We start from the raw sequence: 21,722 nt of genomic DNA on the forward strand, positions 1-21,722 counted from the left end.
CCTAATTCTCTGCATTTGGCTGGGAAACAAGACATACTCAAATGTGGTCATTGAGAAGAATGTGGTAAAGGCACTCTTATTTATAAAGCCATAGGCCAAGTGTAGGGAAATAAACTACGTACAATCAGTTCTGTTATAACACTTGTTTTGAAAACACCGATTTATCCCAATGCCATTGGTATCTCCTGGAACATTTTGGGCCTAGTTTTCCATTTGCTTATGTGTGCTTACATCCATGAAAAGCATTTGGTGAATGCAGAAATCTGCACCCAGTTGAACCAAACAGTGGAGAAACACACAAAATGCTCCTTCCCTTAAACATCCACTTTACATCCCAGTTCACCACCTTATCACATGCCACATCATTCCCACCTGCTATAGGAACTTCCTTTCACATTTCAGATTCGCTTCCTGCTGCCACTATGCAACAGTTCCCAAGCTGCAACCCACATGAAATGTACTTCCAAGCAAACTCCAAGGTCTTTTCAAGGTAAAATATGTATCGTCTCTGAGTGTTTCTTGTTAAGGCATTAGCAGTACTGCCCTCACTAGGAGCTCATTGGACAATAGTGCAACCTCAAGAAAAGGATGATTTCTCTGCGTGTTTCTTAATCATGTCACAAGTGTAACACTGTCAACTATTTTTATTAGATCCCTGTTTTTAAAATGTCATAGATAGTTTGTGTCTGTGTGTGCCTTCCATTTCCCCATAAACCTCTTGGTAGTTTTTGCAAAATTTTGTGTAGCATGATGATTTTCTAGAATACATATGTTGCTTATAGCAGACTGCATGTTGGAGCACCCTGTGGCTGAGAAGAGCAGGGAGCTGTCATTGCTTTTGGGCCAGAAGGGCCAGGACAGAGAAACAGTCTCTGGACCCTGAGGGGAAGGGGCCCTAGAGCAGAGGGTTGCTTAGCATCTGCTAGCCAGAGGCCTAGCATAAAGAGAGCCTAGGGAATAAACACCCTGTACTCACTCCCCTCCCACTCTCCAGTCTTTGGCAGTTACCTCCTATTGGCAGAACCCAACTGGAAGCCAGGGGGTTAGGGAGTCTGTTTATTGCCCTCCACAGAGGACAAGTTAAACACAGTGTGTAGGGCAGGACCAAGGAATGGATATGAAGTCATCCTCTTACCCAACACCATTAGGGAAGTTACTTTTTAAGGAACCGTTTTTATTTTATTCCCTAAATCAACTTTATTCTTCTCTTTCTGGATCTCTTATCTAGGCTGGGGGTTGAGGACATTCATAAAGGTGTTTTTTCTAAACAAAGGAAAACTTTCTGCCAAAAAAAAAAAAAAGAGAGAGAGAGAATCTGCACTCCTTCTAATCCACCAATTGAAATAGCCAATTTAAAAAATAACACATTTCTTCCCACTTCTCATTATATACCACAAATAACTGTATCCGTCATTTCCACTTGAACCCCCTTCAAAGGGCAAACATGTTTTCACCTTTAATATTTGAATTTTGCCCAGATTGGTTGGATACTGTTGCATAATTCACTACTTTTTGTGCTTGGTCAAAAATAAGAATATCAAATGGATGGTATAACTTACTTGCTGATATATTGCTCTACAATTTGGAGATTGGCTTTTCTTATAGTTCCATTAAAAGACAATTGGCTATTTTCTTCTCATCTGTAAGTACTGGAATGAGAAGAACGGGGCTTGAAATGAGTCTCTGTAGGTACTGCCCATTTTCCAGATGCCCCAGCTTGATCTGAAGTTCAGAAAAGACTGTGAGTTCATAGTCTTAAGGATAATTATTTAACAGGATGTTAGAGCTTAAATGAGTCAGTTCGTCATTTATTAGGATATGTCTTCCCTGCCTAGAAAGAGCCTGCAAACAAAAGGAGAGATATTCATGTCCTATAGAGTTCAGATGTTTATTGGAGAAAAACAATACAAAAAATGTCAAACTTCAAAAGAAGGGTAGACATATATATTTTTAAAAAATTTCCTCAAAGTTTCCTTTTTTTTTTTAAAAAAAAGAGGCTCAAGTCTTATTCTTTCATAAGTAAAATTAATTGCAACATTAGCCATAATTCACTTTGTTTCATGCTAAAATGGAATTGATTGCTTATACTGGTTAGCCTATCACTGGGGAAGGAAATTTGATGATGTAGATAATGTTGACAGGGATAATGGAGATGAAAATTTAGATCCTACTGCAGGCTCATGTACTTTTAAAATGGAGATATATAATTCATACATTATAAAATCCATCCTCTTGCAGTGTACAATTCAGTGATTTTTAGCATATTCACACAGCTGTACACCTATTACCACTGCCTAATTTCATAATATTTTTATCACCCCAAAAAGAAAACCCATATTTGTTAGCTGTTACTCTCTGTTCTTCCTACCCCTAACTCTTGGCAGCCATCAATCTATTTTCTGTTCTACGCATTTACCTATTCTGGACATTTCATGTAAATGAGATCGTGTCATCTATGGCTTTTTTTGCATCTGACTTCTTTTCTTACCACACTGTTCTAAAGGTTGATCCATGTGTAGCATGTTTCAGTACTTCATTCCTTTTTATTGTCACATAATATTCCACCAAATACCACATTTGTGTATCCATTAATCAACTGATGGGCATTTGGATGTTTCTACTCTTTAGCTGTAGTGAATAATGCTGCTGTGAACATGCATGTACATATTTTAGTATGGATATACATTTTCATTTCTCTAGTAGTGCAGGTGCTGAGTCATGCAGTGACTCTAAATATAATCTTTTGGTGAACTACCAGACCATTTTCCAAAGTGGACACAAAATTTTGCATTCTTACATGGCATATGGGGGTTCCAATTTCTCCATATCTTTTCCAACAGTTGTTAGCATCTATTTGATTATAGACATTTTATTGTGTGTGAAGTCATCTTTCACTATGATACATCTTTCACTGTGGTCACACACATCTTTCCTTTTTTTCCTCCAAGTTTTTTTTATTTATTTGATGGAGAGAAAGAGCACAAGCAGGGGGAGCTGCAGAGGGAGAGGGGAAGGGAGGAGCGGGCTTCTCATTGAGCAGAGAGCTGACATGGGACTCAATCCCAGGATTTCAGGATCATGACCTGAGCTGAAGGCAGACATTTAACACACTGAGCTGCTCAGCTACCCCTCATTATGATTTTCATTTGCATTTCCCTGATAGGTAATAATGTTGAAATCTTTTCAGTGCTTGTTGGCCATTGGTGTATCTTCTTTGGAGAAATGTCTACTCAGATCCCTCATCATTTTCTTATTGGGCTATTTGTTATTTTATTTTTGCATTGTAACAGTGTTTTTCTATACTCCATATATGAGTATCCTATCAAATATATGATTTGCAAATATTTTCTGTCATTCTGTAGGTTATCTTTTCATATTCTTAATGGTATCCTTGATTGCACAAAAGTTTTTAAATTTTTGAGGAATTTTAATTTATCTACTTTTCTTTTGTCTTTTGACAATCTTGCTTAATCTAAGATCATTAAATTTTTCTCCTATATTTTCTTCTGTTTTTTTTTTTTTAATTTTTATTTATTTATGATAGTCACAGAGAGAGAAAGAGAGAGAGGCAGAGACATAGGCAGAGGGAGAAGCAGGCTCCATGCACTGGAGAAGCAGGCTCCATGCACTGGGAGCCCGATGTGGGATTCGATCCCGGGTCTCCAGGATCGCGCCCTGGGCCAAAGGCAGGCGCCAAACCGCCGCGCCACCCAGGGATCCCTCTTCTGTGGTTTTATAGTTTCATCTCTTACATCAAGATTTGTAATACATTTTGAATTTACTTTTGTGTATGGTATGAGGAAGGAGTACTTTATTCTGTTACATGTGGATATCAAGTTGTCCCAGGAACATTTGTTGAAAGACATTGAATTGTCTTGACACGCTGTTGAACATCAATTGCCTATAAAATATGGATCTATTTCTAGACTCTTAATTATATTCTGGGCTTATAGACTTTTAGATAGGCCCTTTCAGATCATAGAGTGTAGGAGTCACACATTCAAATGTCTGCCAAGTATAGTCAGACATAGATGAATAAAGGTATACTTGGGGAATATGGGCTTTACCCAGTGGTTATCATATGGAAATAGAAGATGAGGTTGGTTGTATCTTTTGATTTTTCAAAAGAAGCCAGAAATTGTATTTCTTCTTCTGGCAAAATGTCTAGAGTTTAGAGTCAAGCAACTAATTTAGTTAAAAAAATGCTGACTGGCCAAAGAAAACACATCTTTGGACAGCAATTGGCCCATTATCCACCAGTTTTCAGCTTCTGAAACACTTCACCTCTTTCATTTGTATAGATAAGATGATTGCCAGGTCTTTAAATTACATGGCTCTTTGTGACAAATTCAGATGTAGAAATTAAAATCCATGTTTTCTACCTCCCAGTCTAATGTTATTAATATATCAATATTCTAACAAGTCATTATTTTTCTAGTAATATTTTCTTATTACCATGACCCAATATTGTGTCTTTTTTTTTAATTAAAGCAAGAACAACAACAACAATAAACCAACCAACCAAACAAACAAACAAAAAAACCCTGTGAGACCTAAACACATGTTTAGGTGGAAGCTGTGTTATTAACAATTCTCCACGGTAATCATTTAAAGTAATATATTCTAACCTGTTTTCAGAAGTGTAGTAGGAAAACTTTGTTTTTGTCTGATAATAGATAGAAAAGCAGTGCACAGCTCTCACCCCCAGGAACAAACACACACACACACCCTCTGCATCCAACAATGAGTAACGCATGCCTCTGAAAGTCTTGCCTCAGTTGTCATGTTTGTAAATATACCACATGTGGAAGGATTAGAACTCATCACTCCCAATTTTATCTGCTCTGTTTTGTGTTCAAGGCCTTTGTCAAGAGCAGATATATTTCATTTACTGAGATCCTCTCAATGATATATTTTCTCATTCCAATAACCACTGCAGGAGGGACGTTCCCAACTCCTGTGCCAGAATCTGTTGAAGAAACATTAGTCTCCTGCAGTATTAATGCATGCATTTCCCAACTTTTTCACATTTGATTCAGTTCAGCAAATGTGTGATAAAACAGATATGCCAGGAATAATTATGGGACTACTAACATGAATAAAAAGTATGACAATCCAAAAGACAAACATACTAAGCAGAAAGAAATATGTTACAATTAAAGCTGCAGGTGATAGATGGAAGTGGAATACAGCAATGACTTCTCAATGGGGGAGTTATGCAAGAATGCACAGTATATGGACATTTGTACATCCAGGAGAAGCGATTAGCACACACCAAGACAAATGCGTGCAAATATGCAGAACTTCAGAGCTAATAGATTGCATCTACACTAGGTTAAATCAGGCCAAAGATTAATGAAAAATTTAGTCGTCCTGAATTCTTAACCTGCTTATTGTCAAACTCCAGATGTTTGATATTTAAATAAAGCAATTGGATAATTGATGGAATTTTATTTTTCATTCAGTCATTTGGGATAGTCAATAATATGCAGTTTGCCAAATCTTGAGAGAAAATGTTGTCGTCCATCTAATTTATTTCCAAATGGCAGGAGAGAATTTGAAAGTGATCAAGAGGTTATTTAAGGAAAGTAAAGTATAAGATTGTCAAATCTTCGTTTCACAGTTACCTTGGGTAAATATGTTTATGACAAGATGCTTTAACTACTTGTTAAGATTCTTATTTTTCCTTACTTTGCCAGTGGATCTCATTGTTCTGGAACTTTTGTGAAAAGATGGTGTATTAGTCTGAGAAGCAGTTGCCAAGATGGGATTAAATGAGCAAGAATTTAATTAGGAGGGACATCTGGGAGAGAGAATGGGGAAAGAGCTGGTAAGATTCGGAGCACCATAGGATGGCAAAACCATCTCCCCCAAGTGAAGCGAGGAGAAAGGGAGTTTGATGGAACTCAACATCTGAGATTGCTGTGCTGTCTCAAGAGCTTTGATAAAGCCACTGAGGAGTCCTTTAGCCAAAGTTAGCTGTTAAAGGGGCTCCATGTCGCCCAAGAATAAACTTTCTTTAGTATCCCTGCCACACTCAGATTGTGGGAGCACCTTGTGGGAAGTGAGGGCTGGGTGCAACTGTGGTAGTGGATTTCAGATGGTAGCTTCTGGGTTTTCAGTTAATTACTCTCCCTGGAGTTTGAAGTCTTGAGAGTGCAGTTTCATGGCAGACAAAAATGGTAATTTTGTTAGGTTATATAGATTAGCTTTAATAAGAGATCCCCAGAATATGGTGGCTTATACAAGACAGAGTTTTATTTATCTCTTAAATTAGGATTTCAAACTAGATATTGGGGATCCAGGCTCCTTCTATCTTGTGGTTATACCCTCCTGGCATGTTCCCCTTATTCAAGAATGGGTGGTAGTACAAGATGGCTCACCAGCACATTGGCATTGCAGCCACTTGGACAGGGGAAAGAGAGAGGGTAAGGAGGTAAGCACCTTTCCCTTAAAGGGCAAGAGCCAGAAGCTGGACACCTCCATTTCTGTTCATATCTTATTAGTTACCTATGGCAGCTGTTACATCACCACAAATTTAATCTGCTCTGTTAGTCTCCACAAATTTAATAGCTTAAAACCATGGAAATTTATACTTTCATGGTTCTCAGATTCACTGGCTGAAATGGAGGTATCCACACAGCTGCACTCCTTCTGAAGGCGTTAGGGGACGATCTCCTTTCATCCTCTCACTTCTGGTGACTCCTAGGCTATGACTGCATCACTCCAACCTCTGCATGCTCACATTGCCTTCTCCTGTATGCAATCTCTCTCTGCCTCTATTTTATTTATTTGTGCTTGTTTATTTTTTTTTTCAAGTTTTAGTTTTAAATTTAAATTTTAGTTACTTAACATACAGTGTAATATTAGTTTCATGTGTAGAATTTAGTGATTCATCACTTACATACAATATCCAGTGTTCACCACAATAAGTGCCCTCTTAATGACCATCACTGATTTAACCCATCCACCCCCCCCCCCACCTCATCTCCAGTAACTCTCAGTTTGTTCTCTGTAGCTAAGAATCTGTTTTCTGGTTTGCTTCTCCCCTTTCTCCCCTATGTTCATCTGTTTTGTTTCTTAAATCCCACATATGAGTGAAATCATTGGTATTTGTCTTTCTCTGACTGACATATTTCACTTAGCCTAATACTATCCAGGTCCATCCACATCATTGCAAATGGCAAGCTTTCATGCTTTTTTATGGCTAAGTAATATTCCATTACATATATCTTCTTTATCTGTTCATCCATTGATGGTCATTTTGGCTCTTTCCATAATTTGACCATTGTTGATAATGCTGCTATAAACATCATGTTACATGCATCCCTTCAAATTAGTATTTTTTGTATCCTTTGGGTAAATACCTAGTAGTGCAATTGCTAGATTGTAGGGTAGTTCTATTTTTTTAACTTTTTTGAGGAAACTCCATACTGTTTTCCACAGTAGCTGCACCAGTTTTATTAGGACATTTTATTAGGACACTGGTGATTGCCTTTAGGAACCACCTGGATAATCCAGGACAGTGTTCTCATCTCAAGATCCTTAATTCAGTTACATCTACAGTCTTTTACCTCCTAAGGGAACATTCAAATGTTTCAGAGACTAGGACCTGGATATCTTTGGAAACCATAATCCAGACTACTATACCAGTCATATGGCTACACTTGAACAGCCTGGGAAATAATAGTCTTTTGTGGACTGCTATGCTCCTATCACAAGTTAGGGGGTTTTATTACTAAAGTTAGAGTGGGAGAATGGATATTGGGTTCCAATCAGCCGTCTCTTTTTTGGAAGTTTCTTTAAAATATTGTGGTTTGAGCCTTACAGTAAATAAAAACTTTACATCATCACTTCTGAATTATATAATGTTTGGAGTACTTGAAACCCAAGAGAGATTAAACTAGAAGTGTTTTTTTCTTTTCTTTTTTTTTTTTTTTTTTTTTTTTTTGCCTGACCACTGTTTATCATGCATCTCCTGGCCTAATTTTCTGGTTACAGCCCTAATTTTCCATTGAGTGAATACCTCTTCTCAAATTTCAGTCCATCTGGGGTGTGATACATGTGCCCTAGATCTGACCAACTTACATTTTTTATTAGTTCAAAGTTGGGTCTGAAATCCACAGTTTTTCCAAAGACCATGGGACTTATGGAAACAACAGGGAAAAGGATTGTCTCTTTCTAGTGGGATTGCTGAATTGATAGACATAAGCTGGAACTGCTGATAACCGTCTTTGCACAGGATGTGAAAAGTCTGCCCATGAGTGGAGTCAGCCTACAGGAAAAGGGATGTGGGGGATAAGGAGAAACATGTTCTTGATGACCTCATTTGAGTACCTGCATCCAGCCACACCTGAACCAATATACTCATTGACTTTTTTATGTGAGTCAGTTAGTGGCTCTGTCCTACCTCTGCTCTACTGTTCTTTTACCACTTGGCTTGAGTTCTATCACTTGAAACCAAGAGGCCTGACTAATGCAAAGCTGAGCAATATGCTGAAGAAAATGTGTCAAGTTATAGGCAAAGTCAAGGCTACAATTCAAATGTCCTTCCTTTTAAGCTACTCTATTGAGCTGCCTTTCCTTCTTTTCACATAATGGCTGTTGACCAATTGCTTTTGATTCCACTATAAAGTGGAAGTCATTTAGTCCCTTAGTCAATCTTGATTTAAAAAAAATGGCTTGAGTTCTTACGTGATTTCTTCTCATTTGGCCTATAAGTTTCAACAGCTTATCAAAGGAACATCACTGACAAATAGAATTTGTGACAACGTTGAATATCCTGGTTTTGTTTGGGAAACAAGGAAGGAAAAGAGGGTAATTTCAAAATGCCAAGAAGAAGTAAGGAAGAGATTGACGACCCTTTTTGTTGTTGTTTCCGGCAGATTTATAATGCAATAAAAAGTTTGTTCTGCAATCATTTAGCCCATGTGGTTGATATTAGATTTTTCAGTCAAAACTGTTCATGTCTTCAAGAGGTTCTGAAGCTTTTTATTTAAGTGAAGGATGCTGCTAAAATGTTGAACTCAACATTCCCCCTGAAGTTCTTTCAAGACTATTATGAATAGTCCAGTTTTAAGAAATTCCAGATGAATTGTGCAAACTAAGATGAAAGGAGAGCATACAAGCAGCTGTGCACAGGAATTATGCAGAAGTATGCAAATTTCGACCCCAGTGATGATGGAAATGTTAACCTTATGTTTTAGTAATAATAATAACTACTCTGATCTAATAGTGAGCTAAGAGGTGCAAAGGGCACTTGGAGTCGAGAATTAATAAGAAGTAAAGAAAGCTTTTTTCCCTCCATGACATCAGGTTGTCTGAATACCTTGTTGTTCAGCGCAATTCACCATAGAAACAAATATTAACAATGACATGTTCATAGCACAGGAACTTGTCATTAAATGTAAACCCATTTTATAAAAAACTTGAACCTTAAGCTTCCATAAAACAGAGAACTGATTTTTTTTTTCTTAGAAGCTGAATCTTTAAGCTTAAAGAAACTTATGACAGTGTTAGAATTTGGTGGCAAGCCTAAGTCAAGTCTTCCCCTGTTGGGCAGGGCAAAAAGGGAAAGGAAATTCATGGGCTTGAGACATTGGCAAGGAGAAGACTCTAGGTCTGGGTAAATGATACAAAGTTCTAGAAATAAGAATAGCAGTCACTAATTGAGTACTCACTATGTGCCAGGCATAGTAAAGTACTTTATAGTTACAGTGTCATTAAAACCTCAGAATAGCCCTATGGGTTAGGGAAAACAGAGGTTTCTCTACAGTTTCAAAGCTGGGAAGAGGTGGGGCAGATCTATTCAAGTCTATCAGAGCTGGTAAACACACTGCTGCGACTACCCTGCTACCCTGTGGGTGCCCTCAAACCTCACCCTGTACTACTCACCATGCTGCTGTCCAGGATGCTACATTTAGCTCTTATGCAACCAGAGCCTGTCAGGCCAACCAGAATATATTCTGCTCTTCCATTTAAAAAAAAAATTTCTTGTAGGTTTTAAAAATCAATATTTAGGGGCACCTGGGTGGTTGAGCGTCTGCTCAGGTCGTGACCCTATGGTCTTGGGATCGAGTCCCACATCAGGCTCCCCAGAGGGAGCCTGCTTCTCCCTCTGCCTATGTCTCTCCCTCTCTCTGTGTGTCTTTCATAAATAGATAAATAAAATCTTAAATAAATAAAATCAATATTTATTTTGCAAATACTATATCAATCTGTAAAAAATAGAACATTGCAGGTAAAGTTAGAATTTGCTTTGCCTATCACTACTGGCATTATTCCTTCCCTGCCTTTATAGTAGGTACTTGGACTCCATGATGAGCAGCTCCTATGACTCACCCTGACCATGTTTGATGCCAATTTCTCAGGCAGGGAAAATCTAGAGAAGTTTTCCAAGGAAACTCTAATTAGGTCCTGTCTTTCTCAGAGCCTTTTAGCTTGTTGCCATCCTCAACATGCTCTTTTCATCTCATGGCCCCATGTAACTTCCAGCTTCAGCCATCCTGCTGACTCCTGCCAATAGGGAAGAAGAAAAATGGAAGAAGAGGGCATGGTCATTCTTTTTAAAGACGTGAATTGAAAGATATGTGTATTGCTTGTGCTTACATCTCCATTGTTCAAAGCAAGATCACATGGGTTCATCCCCTGTGTGTTTGTAGTTTGCATGGAATTATGGCAGATATTGCCAATAGTTTCCCAATATCTATTCTTCACACTCTTTTCATAATGGACTCTGCAAATTTTAGCTGGTAAGAGTCTACCTTCCCCAGCCTCACCTGCAGCAATACTAGGATCTAGCCAGTACCATTTCTTGTACTCTCTTGGCCTGACAAACAGGTTACAAAGCTGACCAGGCATTTACATGACTGACCACCCTGGAGTTTCTGTAACTCATGTCTGCTTACAGATTGGACCTATTCCTCAAAAAATCCTAGAATAATGTCTTAGGAGCCTTGATCTCTACCTGTTTCCAAAATATAGCCATTGCAGCTGCAAGAGAAGCTAAGAAATGTTATCCTTATTTGGGATACCATATGCTTACCTAATGATTGGGTGTTTTGTTATTGTTGTTGTTGTTGTTGTTGTTGTTGTTGTTTTATTTTTAAAGGAATGAGGGCAGGAAGGAAAGTGTAGGACAACTTAAAATCTCTATTACAGTTAGTTAAAACATATGCAATACAGCTAAATCAGTACTCAGAGGGCACATTGTGCATATTAAAAAAGAAAAACAATATAAAAGTAATGAGACCAAAACTCAAGAGTTAGAAAAAGAATAGAGCAAACCCAAAGAAAGAGAAGAGAAGCTAATAAAGATAAGAGCAAACATTAGTGAAACAGAAAACAAGCAATAGAGATGATCTGCAGAAACAAAGTATAATTCTTTGAAAAGGCTAATAAAGTGGACAAACAATAAAGAAAAAAGGCACACAAAAACATAACTGAAGAAAAAAAGGACATTATTAAATAATAGTGACTTAAAATATCACAAGAGTTATTATGAATAACTATATGCTAATACATCTGATAACACATAAGATTATGGTTTTCTTCTAGAAAAAAATATAAATTACCAATGTTGATTTGAGTGGGAATAAAGAACTTATAGCTATTAAAATATTTGATTTGGGAGTCAAACATGTATGCAGTCTCCTCCCTCTCCCTTCCTCCACTCATGTCCCATGGTTTTCAAGTTTTACCACACCATCAACAGAATAGATAACTTCTAGCTTCTGCAAATTGTTTAACACTGTACAGAAGGAAAACCTCCTCAAATCCTGTATTGAGGAAAGCATATTCTTGATTACTGTGGTGGACACTATGGCAAATTTTCCAGGCCCCCCCTTTAGGACCAAAGCATACATTTCCCCAGATGCTGGGATTGGTGGCTGCTGGCCACTCACAGCTGAGTGCCTTTCCAGGAATGTCCATTGGGTCCACATCCAAGACCAGTAGATGCAATGGTGCAGGAGCCCTGCCCCACTGAATTATATTGGGACAGCTTGGAAAGACCATCCTATTTACATTGTTGAGGCCTCTGTGGAGGCTGCATTACACTTCTGCTCTGACTCTTGTCCTTGCCCCCATAGGAATTGATCATGAGAGCCTCCCCAGTAAAGTTCTTGCACATAAAGCTCTATCCCACAGTTTGCTTCCTAAGGAACATGGATGAAGACAATAATAAAACCAGACAAGGATGGTATGAGAAAGGAAAATTATAGGCCCAGCTTCAAAAATAAATTATGATGAAGTAGATTTTTCTCAGGACTCTATATAACATTTGAAATCTGATAATGTACTTAACTGCAAAAGCAAATTAAAGAGGACTATATGATTGTCTCACTAGCAGAAAAAGAATTCATATAATTCAACTCCAACTAATGACAATTTAAAAAAATTCTTACTTGAGTCTCATCAAGAGAAAAATCTTCAGAAAATTCCAGTTGAGAGGCATCCTGTAATACACCTAACCAGTTGTTCTCAAAACTGTCAAGGTCATCAAAAACAAAGAAAGTCTAAGAAACTGTTGTAGCCAAAAAAGAGCCTAAAGAAGCATGAAGACTTTTTAACATGTGGTACAATGAGTGGGACAGAAAAAGAACTTACATAAAAATTAAGGAAATCTAAATAAACTGTAGGTCTTAATTAATAATAAAGTATCAATACTGATACTAGTGTGTGTGTGTATCATAATAGTATCTAGTATGTGTCATACTAACAAATGTGTCATACTAGTATAATATGTTAATAATAGGGTAAGTTGGCTTTAGTTACATGGGAATTTTCTATACTATCTTCTTAATTTCTAAATTAGATCTCATAAGTCTAAAACTGTTGTAATAAAGTCTATTTAAAAAAAAAAAGCTTGGAGGAAAGTGTACCCATATCAATGGCTGATATCTCTGACTTATTATAAAGATAGGATAATGTTTATAAAATGCTTAGCACAGAAACTGGTATACAGTAATTCTTTAATAATCATTACCTATTGTTATATTGTTAATGATTCAAATATCTTCTTTATACATTTCTGTATTACAAATTCTATCATAAGCACATTTACTTACATTATTAGATGTTTCTTTTTCAAAGAAAGAACAAACTTCTAGGACACTATCTGATATGCTATAAACTGAGGATGAGGCAACTCAATGGCAAGTACAACAGCTCATCAAAATCTCACTTTGCGGGATCCCTGGGTGGCGCAGCGGTTTGGCGCCTGCCTTTGGCCCAGGGCGCGATCATGGAGACCCGGGATCGAATCCCACATCGGGCTCCCGGTGCATGGAGCCTGCTTCTCCCTCTGCCTGTGTCTCTGCCTCTCTCTCTCTCTCTGTAACTATCATAAATAAATAAAAATTTAAAAAAAAAAATCTCACTTTGCTCCTCAATTCTGGAAGCTGACATCTTTGCAAATAACAATGAAAAGATTTGCTTTTATGTTGAGTGGTCCAAAAAGGTCTACCCCTTCTTGAACTGACTCTCCATCTGAAGGACTTCTGAGGAATGCATTCTCTCCAGGGGCCAGCATGGAGGTTCATTTTGTCCCTAAGATTGACACCAAGGAGAAGGAGCATCCCTCTTCCTATAAGAGAAGGCAAGGTTGACCTGTGGACAAGGGTGCTGGCCACCATCTTCATAAAATCAGACAGTGTGTCCTCCAAGACTTGAGGATGAAGGGTTGCACTTGGGCTTCAGAAGAGAAAAAAATACCTGGATCAGACACCTGTTTGGAAATTATAAAGTGATAAATAAAGGAATACCTGGTTGCTCTAAGGGTCCATTTGAGGCTGAAAAAGGAAAGGGAACTAAAGTCACAACAGGTAGTTTAGGCTGGGGCACTGTGGGACCTGGTAAACAGGAGTAGAAGAATCTATACTCTTTCAATAGTAGCTACATAGTAGGCTCTGGAGAAAAACCCATTTAAGTCTTAAAGTCTTAGTTGTGATTTTCTTTATGCACAAAATCTAATATGATCATCTCATTCTGAATAGTTAATACCTCTTTCTCTTGGCAGCAACAGAATTGAAAGTTCTCAAGGCACTTGCCATAGAATATATTAAGCATTCAAGACAGATGCATTGGTAATTCTACTCAAGGTACATAATTATCACAGGGGAATTATTTTATAAAGCATGGATGTCAGGAAATATATTTTTGAGTTAGAATTGAGTATGAAAATCTTCAGGTTAAAACATAGTGCTGTATTATTTAGTGCCTTCCATTTTTAGAGAGTAAAAAATGTAGTTATTTAGACTTTCGACAGTGTGGATGTACTTTAAAATGACTGTGACAATGAATTTTATTCTAGAATTATCTTTGATACCAAAAAAAGAAACACACATTTGGGTTACTTACATATTTGTAGACATAGCAAATTATATGATTTCTTCATCCTAGTTAAGTCAATCTCAGTCATGGTACACATTATGCATTTGAGGGGTGGTTTCTCTCTTCAAGTACTTATTATGAGGTTAGCTCATCCTTCTGGCCAAAATCATTTTATGAGCTTCCTCTAAACAAAGTGTTATTTTGCCAGGTCAGTCATAGGCCACTGCTTGGTTATAGCTTAGGTGGGGAGGTGGCAATTACTTCTCTGACCAGGCCTATGACCATATCAGTATATTACAGTATATATATCAGTATATTATCAGTATATTACAGACACCATATATACTAGATCAATAGGGGGGTGATTTTTTCTTGCCAATGGACATTGAACCACGTCTAGAGACATTTACAGTTGTTGCCATGGGAGGTGGGGATGCTAATAGCATCTAGGGATGCTGCTAAACATCCTACCATGTACAGAATAGTCCACAACAAAAAATTAATCTACAGCAAAGAATGCTCTGGCCAATAGTGCAAAGGTCAAGAAACTCTTCTAGAAGGAAAACATGACACAGTCAGTTAAAATTTCTTTTTGTTAGCATATACAGAGAATACTTTTAAATTTAAGGTTCAAGTTATAAAATCCCATTCTCAGAGACTCCATGACAGATTAAATCTGTGGGAGGAATTTTCTTAATGTATTTATCATGTCCATGATTTTTGGTCATGGCATGGGGCCAACCCTAGAATCAGTTGCCACAGAGCAAGACCCTCACTTTTTGGCCCTCCATCTCTTTTTCCCATTGGCACTTTTGTCTATTTAACACAGCTTTGTCCAAAACAATTTTTTGGGATTATGAAAATATTCTCTATGTGGCTCTCTAATATGGAAACTACTAGCTACAAGTGGCTAGTGTGTACTTGAAATGTCACGAGTGTGTCTATGGAACTAATTTTTAAAATTTTACTATAATAAACTTAAATATAAATGCAAATAGCCACGTGTGGCTAGCACAGCAGGCAGTGCAGATTTCACATCCTTATACTCACCTCCCCAGGTCAGATTTCTTTTTGGGTCTCACATCAGGCATAGATTGTCATCATTTTCAGCTTCTTCACATTTTGCTTCTGAATATTTGGAGTGGGATATTTGGATCCTGAAAGGGAAGGTAGGCAAAGAGGTTCCCATGTGACTTGGTCTCCAAAGAAATAACATCTGGAAAAAGAAATCAGATAGTTTAAACTCCAAATGTTAGGCTCTTTTTTTTTTTTTTTGGTTCTCAAATGCCTATATATATTGATTGTATTATATATATAATTAACATACTGTGTTATATTAGTTTAGAGTGTGTAACACAATGATTCCACAATTCTATACATTACTTAGAGCTCACCGTAAATATAGTCATCTGTCACCAAACAACATTATTGCAATCTTATTGGCCATGTTCCTAATGTTGTATTTTCATACAACATTTCATACAATGTGACTTATTCATTGTATAACTGGAAATTTGTACCTCTTAATCCCCTTTATATATTTCCCCCATCCTCCTACTCACCTTCTCTCTGGCAACCACCAGTTTGTTCTCTGTATTTAAAAGTCTGTTGTTTGTCCTCTTTTCCTTTGTTTCTTAAATTCCACTTATGAGTGAAATAATATGGCATTTGTCTTTCTCTGACATATTTCACTTAGCATTATCCTCCCTATGTCCACACATATTTATACAAATGGCAAAAATCTCATTCTTTCTCATCGCTAATATTCATCCATATTCTTCATTCATTCATCTATGAAAGGATACTTGGGCTGCTTCCATTCCTTTGTTATTATAAATAATGCTGCAATAAACATAGGGTGCATATAGGGGAGGAGATTGGGGTCTGAAGTAACTGATAATGTACATTAAGAAGGGCACATGATATAATGAGCATTGAGTATTATATAAGATTGATGAATCACTGAACTCTACCTCTGCAACTGATAATATATGTTAATTAATTGAATTTAAATTAAAAAAATTAAAGTAGAAAAATGATATAATCACTAATTCCATTACTGGGTGCTTACCCAAAGAAATGAGAATACTAATTGAAGAAGCTATATGCAGCATTACTTATAATAGGCTCTTTCAGTCTACAAATCTATACGATATAAAGGCTGGTCTCCTATATATCCTTTTCCTGAAAGAATGCCTCTCTCTGTCCTAGATTTAAGTGATTGCATAAATTTCCTTCTATTTATAGCAATGAAACCTTTTTCTTAAAGAGAAGAGTAGGCCTTTCAAGGACAAGAGATTGTCATTCCAACAGAATTAATAAGGGTATTATGTTTTTCCTTCCCTTTCCCCCATGAAATTTCTTTTGTTTTTGAATCTACCTCCACTCCTCCCCATCTGCCTGTTCATCTTTTTCTTCTTTTCACTCCTCACTTGTCTTCCTCACATGTCTTCCCCCTTCATCCCTCTCCCCACCTATCTCTTGGATCACAAACCCTCTACAAAATGGCCCATGATTATTTCTTCCAACTTAACAAAGGAACTCATTAAATAGTTGTTGGGATTCCATGTCTATGCCTAACTGGCCACCTGAAAAAAAATCTTTTTAAATGATTGTGCCATCTCCTTTCTCAGGATAAGATACATATTTGGTTATCTGGAGTATTAGCTTAGGCCCTCTGAAAAGCAGGCAGCAGGACAGGATTAGATGGGCAAGCACTATAATGGGGGAAATACTTATGAAGGAAGGAGCTAGAGGAATCAGGGGAGACTGCATGCAATCTGACCCTGTGAGAAAAGAGGGAAGGCAGGAAGCCTACATAGGAAGGGCAGTGCTCTTCAGTGTGGTTGACGGGGGATCCTCCAGGCACAGGTACACCCAACAGAAAAGCTCCTATCTCCCAGGAAAAGATCTGCCTCCGTGTCTTGGCTGTGCTCAGTCACTGGCTGGAAGCGAATGGGAAGAATGGCCTCAGCGCAAAGCATGGTAGGTCAAATTTCCAGTGCTAGGTCCCAGGACCAATTGCGTTCCCTGAAATAGATCTGAGAGGTGAATTTTCATGGCCAGCACATCTAGATCATAGTTAAATGTTTCCAGGCTTGGTGAGAAAGGACCAGACCCCTTATGTCATGCCCCATGACTGACCTGGTCAAATAGTAGTTTGTTTAAAGGAGCTTATAGAATATTTTGCTCAGCCTCCTTTCTATAAGTCACACTACTACTGCAATGTCCTCCTAATCCTTAAGCTCTTCTCACACATGTGCTCCTTCTGCCTGGAGTGAGTCTTCTCCAACAATTCCCCCAAATCAATTCCTTCAAGTTTCAACTTAACTGCCTTTCCATAGGAGGGTATTCTTGCCTTCTGGACTAATACAGATGCCCTCATATCTCTCTGGAATTCAAGCTGTAACAGCCCTCCTTTCAGATTCTTAGTACTCTTTAATATTGTCTTTTTTGTCTATTAAACATGTGACTGATGAAGAGATAGGCTGTATCTTTCTCATTTACCAGAGCCAGACATAAAGCCAGTTAATATTTCTTTGAATAAATTCTTTATGCCAGATATGCTAAAATAAAATGATGAATAATGAAGTCCTTACTTTCAATATGCTTAAAATCTAGGATGGGCTTCTCAGCAGAAATAGCATAACAATATTGGAATTAGTGAAATATCTGAAATAAAGGGCTTTTTAGGAGACTGGAAGCTTCAATTTTCTAAGTCAAGGATCAATTGCCAGAGGATGTTAAATTAAAGTCCCACCAAGCCTACTTTAATAATAGATAAGACTAATGTTGATGAATGCTCTGTCTGCATGTAAATGAATACTCCTAGGAAGAGTTTTAAATGATATCTAGGAAATGGACCTTAGTTTACAACCTTCTAATTTGGCATTTACAGTCATTTTACCAGCCTTAGAATGAAGCTTATCTATGAGTTCTCTATGAAGGAAAGTTTTACTACTCCAATGAACTTAGGTGTATGTGATGGTGGGATGTTTATGATTTGTAGAATTTCTGTCTGACCAGTATGTTTTCTCATATGTCTATCTCCTGGAATCTAACCTTCCTTTTACTAATGGTAACCTATCCCATTTCGTTCTCATAGGGATGACTTGACTTTTACCACTACAAGGATTGGCAAATGATACTATATTTTTGTTTAGTATTAATGGACTCACTACATTTCAGGCACTGTTCCAGTCACTTGGTATGTACTAATCTTCTGATTCTTACAAGGACAGCATGAGGCAGGTACTTTTATTATTATCCTTATTTTATAGACAAGAAACCTGAGGTTCAGAGAACTTAAAGAACTTGTCCAGGGACGCCTGGGTGGCTCAGCAGTTAAGCGTCTGCCTTCCGGCTCAGGGCGTGATGCTGGAGTCCTAGGGATCGGTCCCACATCAGGCTCCCCGCGTGGAGCCTGCTTCTCCCTCTGCCTATGTCTCTGTTTCTCTGTGTGTGTGTGTCTCTCATGAATAAATAAATAAAATCTTTAAAAAAAAAAAAAAAGAATTTGTCCAGCCGTGGTGGGTGACAGAGGTAGGATCTGAACTCAGGTTGGCTGGCACAGTGTCACCCTGCACTATTGTGCCTTATATTCTCTAAGCTACCACATCAGAACACTCTGTCCCTAAGCAACCATGGTTAGTTCAAAGATGGAGAGGTGGCGCAAGTTAACCCAATCAGACTTTTCTGGGAATTTTGCTGAAGCCAGTGGGAAAAAAATGGTACCATAGTTTCTTAAGGATCTTTAGTTGTAAGAATGATGTCAGCCCCAAGAATCTATTTGTCACCAAAGGAGAGAGCTCACCTCAGAGGACACAGCCAAGTGAGGAAAAGAGAGCTGAGGACAGAGAAGTGGTAACTGATACCTATAACTAACTATTATCAATATTTTCAAATATACATAAAAGTAGAGAGGTCAGCATAATGAACTTCCCACTTTGACTTATGCCTATCATGTGGGCTTAGCAATTATCTACATTTCAGCAATATAGCCATACCTCAGAGATATCATGAGTTCAGTTCCAGACCACTGCAATAAAACACATGTCAGAATAAAGTGAATATTGCAAAAAGGTGAGTCAGACGACACTGTGCTGTAGTCTTTTAATGCTGCTGGCTGCTGGCTGATTGGAGTGGTGGTTCCTGAAAGCTGGGGTGGCTACGGCAATTTCTTAAAATAAGACAATAATGAAATTTGCCACATCGATTGACTCTCACAAATTTCTCTGTAGCATGCGATAGCATTTTGCTCACAACGGGACTTTTTTTTTTTTTTTTTCCAAACTTGAGTCAGTCCTCTCAAAACCTGCTGCTGCTCTGTCAACTAAGTAGATGTAATATTGTAAATGCTTAGTTGTCATGTCAGCAATTTTCATAGCATTTTCACCATGAATAGATCCCATCTCAAGAAACCACTCTCTTGGTCATCCATGAGAAGCAACTCTTTATTCATTCAAGTTTTATCATAAGATTTCAGCAATTCACTTCCATCTGCAGGTTCCACTTCTAATTCTAGTTCTCTTGCTGTTTCTACCACATCTGCAATTCCTTCTCTGAAGACTTGAACCCCTCAAAGTCCTCTATGGTGTCTGAAATCAGCTTCTTCCAAACTCCTGTTAATATTGATATTTGGCCTCTTTCCATGAATCACAAATATTCTTAATGGCATCTAGAATGGCAAATCCTTTCCCAAAGGTTTGTAATGTACTTTACCAGATCCATCAGAGGAATCACTATCTATGGCAGCTACAGCCTTACAAAATGTGTTTCTTAAATAATAAGGCTTAAAATTTCAAATTACTCCTTGATTCATGGGCTGCAGAATGGATGTTGTGTTAGCAGGCATGAAAACAACATTAATCACATTGTCCATTTCCATCAGAGCTCTTGCATGTCAAGGTGCATTGTCAATCAGCAGTAACGTTTTGAAAGGAATCTTTTTTTTCTGAGCAATAGCTTTCAACAATGGGCTTAAACTGTTCAGTAAACCATGTTGTAAACAGATGTGCTGTCATCCAGACTTTGTTGTTTCATTTATAGAGCAAAGACAGAGTAGATTTGGCATAATTCTTCATGTCCTAGGATATTTGAAATGGTAAGTGAACATTGGCTTTAACTTCAAGTAATCAGCTGCATTAGACCCTAACAAGAGAGTCAGTTTGTCCTATGAAGCTTTGAAGCCACGCATTGACTTCTCTTCTCTAGCTATGAAAGCCCTAGATGGCACCTACTTCCAATAGAAGACTGTTTCATCTACATTGAAAATATGTTGAGGGAGGGGCAAGATCACAGAAGAGTAGGGTCCCCAAGTCACCTGTCCCCACCAAATTACCTAGATAACCTTCAAATCATCCTGAAAATCTACGAATTCAGTCTGAGATTTAAAGAGAGACCAGCTGGAATGCTACAGTGAGAAGAGTTCGCGCTTCTATCAAGGTAGGAAGACGGGGGAAAAAGAAATAAAGAAACAAAAGGTCTCCAAGGGGGAGGGGCCCCGCGCTGAGGCCGGGGCGAGTGTCCCCAGGACAGGAGAGCCCCGTCCCGGAGACGCAGGAGCGGCACCAACCTTCCCGGGGGAAAGGGGCTCGCAGGGAGTTGGAGCAGGACCCAGGAGGGCGGGGATGCCCTCGGGCTCCCTGGGACAGTAACAGCCCTGGGCTCCAGGAGAGTGCACCGAGCTCCCTAAGGGCTGCAGCGCGCACGGCGGGACCCGGAGCAGCTCGGAGGGGCTCGGGGGCGGCTCCGCGGAGGGGGCTGCGGGGAGGGAGCTGGAATCCAACAGCGCAGGCCCCGGACAACAGGGCGCCGGGACACAGCCCAGGATCCGGCCTTCCCCCGGGACAGGCAGAGGCCGGGAGGGCCCAGGACAGCGAGGACGCTCCTGCCCCAGCTGAGCAGATCAGCGGCCCCGCCCGGACCCTCCAGGCCCTGCAGACAGAGAGCTCCGGGGTTACTGCGGGAGCTGACTCCAGGGCTCCAGAGCTGGCCCCGCCACTGCGGTTGTTCCTCCTGGGGCCTCACGGGGTAAACACCCCCCACTGAGCCCTGCACCAGGCAGGGGCTGAGCAGCTCCCCCAAGTGCACACACCTGAAAATCAGCACAACAGGCCCCTCCCCCAGAAGACCAGCTAGACGGACAAGTTCCAGGGGAAGCCAAGGGACTTGAAGTATACAGAATCAGAAGATACTCCCCCGTGGGTTTTTCTTTTCTTTTCTTTTTTTTCTTTTTGATTTCTGTTTGCTTCCCCACCCTTTTTTTCCCCTTTCTTTTTCTTTTTTTTTCCCCTTTCTTTTTCTTCTCTTTTTTTCTTCCTTTTTTCTTTTTCTCTTTTCTTTCCTTCTTTCTCTCTCTTTTTCTCCTTTCCCCAATACAACTTGCTTTT

The 21,722-nt window shown here is 38.9% G+C and overlaps 1 long non-coding RNA gene and 1 other non-coding gene across 9 annotated transcripts in view; one reads left to right on the forward strand and one right to left on the reverse strand.

Annotated features, from left to right (window-relative positions):
• LOC140610040 (uncharacterized) overlaps positions 1 to 21,722 on the forward strand; it is a 235,537-nt gene that overhangs the window by 66,527 nt on the left and 147,288 nt on the right. The window lies entirely within an intron of this gene.
• On the reverse strand, positions 460 to 593 carry LOC140611483 (U4atac minor spliceosomal RNA). Its single transcript, XR_012012637.1, has one exon. It is a non-coding gene; the product is annotated as a U4atac minor spliceosomal RNA (small nuclear RNA).

This window comes from Canis lupus, chromosome 19 (genome assembly GCF_048164855.1).
Source record: "Canis lupus baileyi chromosome 19, mCanLup2.hap1, whole genome shotgun sequence".
In the NCBI taxonomy this organism is placed as follows: Eukaryota; Metazoa; Chordata; class Mammalia; order Carnivora; family Canidae; genus Canis; species Canis lupus.